Source organism: Sus scrofa, chromosome 6, assembly GCF_000003025.6.
Source record: "Sus scrofa isolate TJ Tabasco breed Duroc chromosome 6, Sscrofa11.1, whole genome shotgun sequence".
Lineage (NCBI taxonomy): Eukaryota > Metazoa > Chordata > Mammalia > Artiodactyla > Suidae > Sus > Sus scrofa.
In genome coordinates, this window is record NC_010448.4 from 76,432,194 (window position 1) to 76,438,514 (window position 6,321).

The following is a 6,321-nucleotide window of genomic DNA, read 5'->3' on the forward strand; positions in this document are numbered from 1 at the left end:
CAAAATTAGGAGTTCCAGTTGTGGCTCAGTGGGTTAAGAGCCCGACTAGTATCCATGAGGATGTGGGTTCAATCCCTAGCCTCGCTCAGGGGGCTAAGGATCCGGAGTTGCTGCAGGGTGCAGTGTAGGTTGAAGATGTGGCTCGGATCTGGTGTTGCTGTGGCTGTGGCTGTGGAGTAGGCTGGCAGCTGCAGTGCTGATTCATCCTCTAGCCTGGGAACTTCCACTATGCTGTGAGTGCAACCCTAAAAAAAAAAGAAAGGAAGCTAGAAACAAACTGCAATGGGGTGATAACTGTGGGGAGAAGGGGAGCCTCTTTGAAGAGGGTGATCAGGGAGGGCTTCTTTGAGGAGGTGGTTTTATCCCGTGATGCAGGAACCCAGTGAACTAGGAGGGTGGCAAGAGGGATACAGGACAGTGAGATTTTCAGGGGCCAGATTTCATGGGCCTGGCACCCTGTGGGAAGTGGTGGAATTTTACTTTAAATCAAGGATTGGCAGACTACAGCCAGTGGGCCAAGTCTGGCTGGCCATCTGTTTTTATAAAGTTTTATTGGCACACAGCCATGCCCACTCATTTACATATCATCCATGGCTGCTTTGACACTGCAGAGCTGAGGAGTTTTGACAGACTCTAGCTCATAAACTAAAATATTTCTGTTGTAGGTTTGCTAGATACAATACACGATAGATTTGAGTGTCGGACCCACAGCAAAGAATGTTTTAGTATAGTAGGCTTCAAAATATGCATGGGCTTACTGAAACTTATTTGTTGTTGTCTGAAATTCAGATTTATTGTGCACTTGTATTTTTTATTTTGCTACATTGGCCCCTGACTCTCGAGCTGTTTATAGAAATGCCTGCACCCTGCTCGATGAATACCTCCTGGGGGTTTTAGGTGGGGTGGGGGGGGGGGGGTCATAGTCGATTCTCTATTTGGAAAGAGAACTTGCTTCTATGTGGACGTGGATGTGAAGGGACCATCCTCGGTGTGGAAGGAGGGAGCTCCCTCCCCCTGGGGAAGAAGATGGGCCCGTGTGCACCTGCAAAGGCCAGTAAGTGGCCAAAGGCTGGACTGTTTTACAGCCTTTCTTCCTCTGTAGTGTCAGAAACTTGGAACGCAGCCAGAGCTGGGGAATTGAGGTGTGTGTGTGGGGGTGTTCTGTAAAGATCCAGGGGATGATGGTGGGGGAAAAATTAGCCTAGGGACTTTGCCAGACCCTCAAGATGAGAAGTCTGGCTTGTCTTGGTGTTTGAAAAGTTTTTATTTTAAAAATTAGGCTTCATTTGCCAGGAGGTGAGGGTATCTCCATCCTCCCCCTCCCTCCTCCCTCCCTTCTCTCCCCTCCTCTCCTCCCTCCCTCCTCCCCTTCCCCTCCCTCCTTCTCTTCTTCCCTCCCTCCTCCCACCTCCCTTCTTTCCCCACTTTTTTGGAGGCAGCAGTGAACAGGCAGTACTTGTTTCTTTTCTCATCTCTTCTTTCTTCTTAAAAAACAGTTCAGGCCGCACATCTGTCCCTTGACCTTGGCCGCCGCTTGTGCCCCCACTGCTCACATAACCAGGCCTCCCAGTGCCCTTTCTTACAGGCCAAGGGCTCTTCCCAGCCCTCCACCAAAATGGCCTTCAGAAAGGCTTTCATCAAGTGAGCTCCGGAGGGCAAATCCGGCTCTTTCTAACCCTCTAGAGCCCTCCCCTCACTCCCCCAGCGTGAGCTCCAAGGGGCCAGCCAGTCCCTTGAAGACAGGTCTGTGCGGACTTCAGCTTTGAGAGCAGATGCGCGGTGAGGGGAAGACAGAGATGGATCTAGGCCCTTGAGAAAAACACCCTGAGTGTCTGTCTCCTGCCTTCTTGCAGATTATGTTTGAGTTACTGGATGTCCCGTCCGTCCTCCTGGCTGACCAGCTGGAGATGTCTCTGTACGCCTCCGGCCTCCTGAGCGGCGTGGTGGTGGATTCGGGCTACGGCCTGAGCCGCGTGCAGCCTTTCCATCTGGGCCGCCCCTTGCGGTCCAGCGCCAAGACGCTGGAGTTCGCAGGCCAGGATCTCTCGGCTTATCTCTTTAAGAGCCTCTTCAAGGAGAATGTCGACCAGCACAACCTGTTTCAGCTGGAAACGGTGAGCACCACGCAGATGAACAAGTGCTACGTGCCGCAGAATCTGGGGGAGGCGCTAGACTTTTGTCAGAACCTGCCGAGGGCTCGGATGAGAGTAACACCTATCGCCTCCCTGATGGTACCTGCGTGGAGCTGACCCCCTTGCAGCGCTTGGCCCCTGAGATGTTCTTCAGCCCCCAGGTGTTCGACATGCAGGGGCCCAGCATCTCCCAGGTCGCCTTGGAGTCCATCGAGACCTGCGAGGCCGCCCTGCAGCCTCTGCTCGTCTCCCACCTCGTGGCCTGCGGGGGCAACACCCTCTATCCTGGCTTCACCAAGCGCCTGTGCAAGTTGGTTGCCGATCACTTCTGTTCCAGCCATGCCAGCGTGTGGATGGGTTCCAACAGGAATTTTAGCGTGTGGCTGGGAGCATCCATAGTGGCTCATCTGTCGACGTACAAGGCTGGATGGCTGACCAGAGAGGAGTATGACGAGAGCTTAAAGCCGTGACCCGCTGGCTGGTTCCTGGGACCCGGCTCCCATCAGATGGGCACGGGTGGATCCATTCCAGCAATAGGGCAGGGCCAGGGTGGGGTTAGCCAGTTTTGAATTTGGAGGTCGCCAGGGATTTTTTTTTTTTATTAAATCCTAGGGTTTTATCTTGTTTCAAGATGGGATCCAACCCATGGGAGGACAGGGTGTGGCCCACTGGGATGGATGACAGTGGCCAGTGGCCATCTCCATGCTCTGTAGCCACTCGTTTGTCCTGGCATCTCCCTTGGGTGGTCCCGTTCCTTTGATGGAGTAGGTTTTAACTGGGGCAAGAGAGACTTATTTTTGAGTAGGGATGGGGAGGGTGGGGACGGGGAGAGTTGAAGTTTCTAGACCTACATAGTCTTTCTGGCCCGGGAGGACATGCTACAGGGAGATGGCTGTGCCCTGCCTGTCCCAGGGCCCCTGGCCAGGGTCTTGTTTTATATGTGCAAATAAACAACTTGTTTGGAAGCGCTGGCTTCTGTGTTGAATGGGGGTAGGGTGGGAAGTCCCTTGGGAAGGACGGAGTGCTGGGGTGGAGCTGGGGCAGCCTGTGAGGACTTTGGGACCACAGTTCTCACTGAGCAGAGCAGATCAGGGCTCAGAGCCTCCTGTTCTTCCGCTACCACACCCCCATCCCCACCCCGACGTCATCCCAGATGTCCCGATGCTCAGCTGAAGTTTGCATCCCTATTAGTGTAATATTTAGTCAGTAAATATTGGAGAACCTACCGTGTGCCTGGTACTATGCTGGGCACTGGGAACTTAGAGGGGAAAGAAGCTACCTGGGGTTTCTAGTTTCAGGAGATTGTGTCGGCAGTAAACACGGGCAGACTTGGGAGAGGCTGAGGGTTCAGTCCCAGATCCCTGCAATAAAGCGAATATTGCAATAAAGTGAGACCCATGAATGTTTTGGTTTCCCGATGTATAGATAAAAGTTATGTTTAGGCGGCAGGTGGAAGGAGGCTCCTCCCGCACCTCACCCAACACCACGCCCCCCAACCCCCACTGCCCTGGGACGTGAGGAAGAATCAATTGTGTTTAGATGCTGAGCTTTGGAGATTGCTAGTTACAGAAGCTTTTTGCTTATTCTAACTAATACAGAGAAAGGAGTCCTAATTTACTATTTATTTAACAGTTTTTTTTTCTGATAAGAGGCAGAAGTGGGGTTCAGATCCAATCTGGGCTCTCAACCCCTTTGTTGTATGGCCGCTTCTGCAAGAGGCTCTTTGTTCCCTGATAGTAAAGGCTGGACTAGAGTAGCAAGCACAGTGGGTAGAGGACCAAACCTCAGGGAACCCTGATGTTTCAGGAATAGCAGGAGGGATTGGGAGGTCAGAGTCAAGCTCACTTTGTGTTCATGTCACCTTTGGTTCATGTCTTCAACACATGAACCACATTCCCTCAGCCATATCCTTATCCCCAAACTTGAACCAACAGTGGTCCCCAGGGGCTGAAGTGGGTCCTAGAATACCCCAGGGACTCAGGAGTCAGACTTGATGACAGGATGGCCCTGTCATTAACCATGCTACCCTGCTCAAGTTGTCTTATTTCTCTGGGTCTATCAGGTGTACAATAGGGAGTAAGACTTCCTCCTCTCAGAGATTAGGGGTGAGGATGAGCTAAAATAAAGGATGAGAGATCGATCCCGTTGTGGCACAGCGGAAACGAATCTGACCAGTATCCATGAGGATGCGGGTTTGATCCCTGGCCTCATTCAGTGGGTTGGGGATCTGGCATTGCCCGTGAGCTGTGGTGTAGGTTGCAGACCCAGCTTGGATCTGGCATTGCTCTGGCTGTGGTGTAGGCCAGCAGCTGTAGCTCCAATTCAACCCCTAGCCTGGGATCCTCCATATGCCAAAGATGCAGCCTTAAAATGCAAAAAAAAAAAAAAAAAAAAAAAAAAAAAAGTCACTTTAAAAACTAGAAAAATGCATTGACATATGAGATGTGACTTTCAATTTTATAATTTGATATTTCCTATTGATCAAGAGTATGAATAGCAACAGCAGCACCTGTGCCTTGTCAGGCATGTGGTGAGTACTTTACAAATGGAGTTGCATTTAATCCTTGCATGCACACTGAAATAAGTGTTATTTGTCCCCAGTTATAAAGAAGACAACTGAAGCTTAGAGATGTTAAGCACCTGCTCAAGTTTACAGTCAAACTCAAGCAAATCATTAATTGCCACAGTTAGGAATGGATTCACCATTTCTACAAAACCAGACCAAAGGCAACTGAACATATTGGAATTTTTTTTTTTTTTTTTTTTTTTTTGGTCTCAGGTAACACATAGGCAGTCCACCTAAACAGTGGCATATCTACATCATCAGGGACTCTCTCCTTTTCCACTTTATTTTGTGGTTTCATGGTCACAAAATAGCTGCAGCAGCTCCAGGCACCACACCGATATTTCCTGCAGGAAAAGGCAGGCTGAAAGGGAAGGTGCCATCTCTCTATAGAAAAGCCTCATCCAGTTGACTTATGTGTATGAGTCATTGCTTAGAAGTAGTTGAAAGAGAAAGATACAGATGGGCATCAGGTGAGTCAGCCCCTAGCATCTGTCCCTTGGCAGAGGAGCTGTTTGAACCTAGGTATATTCACACCGAAGCCCACGTTGTTACCCACAGTTCCAGACCACCTTCTGGATTTTCTGGGCCCTGTTGGACTCCTTGACCTGAGAGATGCAGACATGTGATTTTTCCAGGCTTGAGTGAAAGCTGCTTTGGGGTTGCAATCAAGGTGTTGACGTACCAAGCTGTAATCTTTGTGCTCCAAACTGATTTATTTGTGTACTCTTGAGCCTTGAACGGCAGAGGAGGGAAATACAGAAATGAGTATAAGGGAAAAGAAGGAGCTGGAGAAGAGCTGGGCAAGGAGTATTTTTTTTTTCTTTATTTAGCTCTGGGCAACTGTCATCAGAACTCTTTTTTCTCATTTTATTCCAAATGTAACATTTAACCTTTCTGTTCAAGCATCAAATCTGGCTGCCTGGTGTATAATTACAAACTTTGCTGTCTCTCGCCCCTCCCCCACCCCGCAAGCTTTTACAACGCCCTCCCTGGGCACCATCTCTCTCCTCCGACTCTCCCATTAAATTAAAAATAGTAGCTCCATGGGGCTGTGCAGGGCCATCAACCTAACGTGGAACTGCTGGCACGCCAGGCCTGGTGGGGTGGCGAGTGGTGCCCAGAAGATGCCTGCCGGTTCCGGCATGGCCTGGCAGCTGCTCAGAGCTGGAGGAATCTTCTCCTCCTCCATGAGGGGTCTGGGGCCGCCTGCCAGGGGCAGCCAGGTGCAGGGGGAGGGGGGCAGTGAGAGGCAGGGTCTTGGCAGCTGGGGAAAGGGCTGGGTGGGGCTGGCAGAGGGCACAAAAGGAAGGGCCCCCAGGCGGGCCATGCACAGCTGTGAGAGTACAGCCCTGCCAGTTTCTGTTGCCAAGGCTGAGGCTTGGCACCCTTGGGTTCGGGTTTGGGTGGGGTTTGGATGCCCAAGTCTCCTGAGATAACCCCAGGAGAAGCTTTAGCTTCTGCTAATGCGGAGAACGAAGTCAGGGTTAACACTGAGTACACGCCAGGCTCCAGCAGAGACTTTGCACTGTCTTTCCCACCTCTAGGTCCCCTTTCCTTCGAGAGGCACAGAGTGAAATGGACAAGGGATCAGACTCTGAAGCCAGACTCCCTGGACCAGTGTCC

General features: G+C 51.0%; 1 pseudogene; it reads left to right on the forward strand.

The window, feature by feature from the left end:
• LOC110261390 overlaps positions 1 to 2,654 on the forward strand; it is a 20,595-nt pseudogene extending 17,941 nt beyond the window's left edge.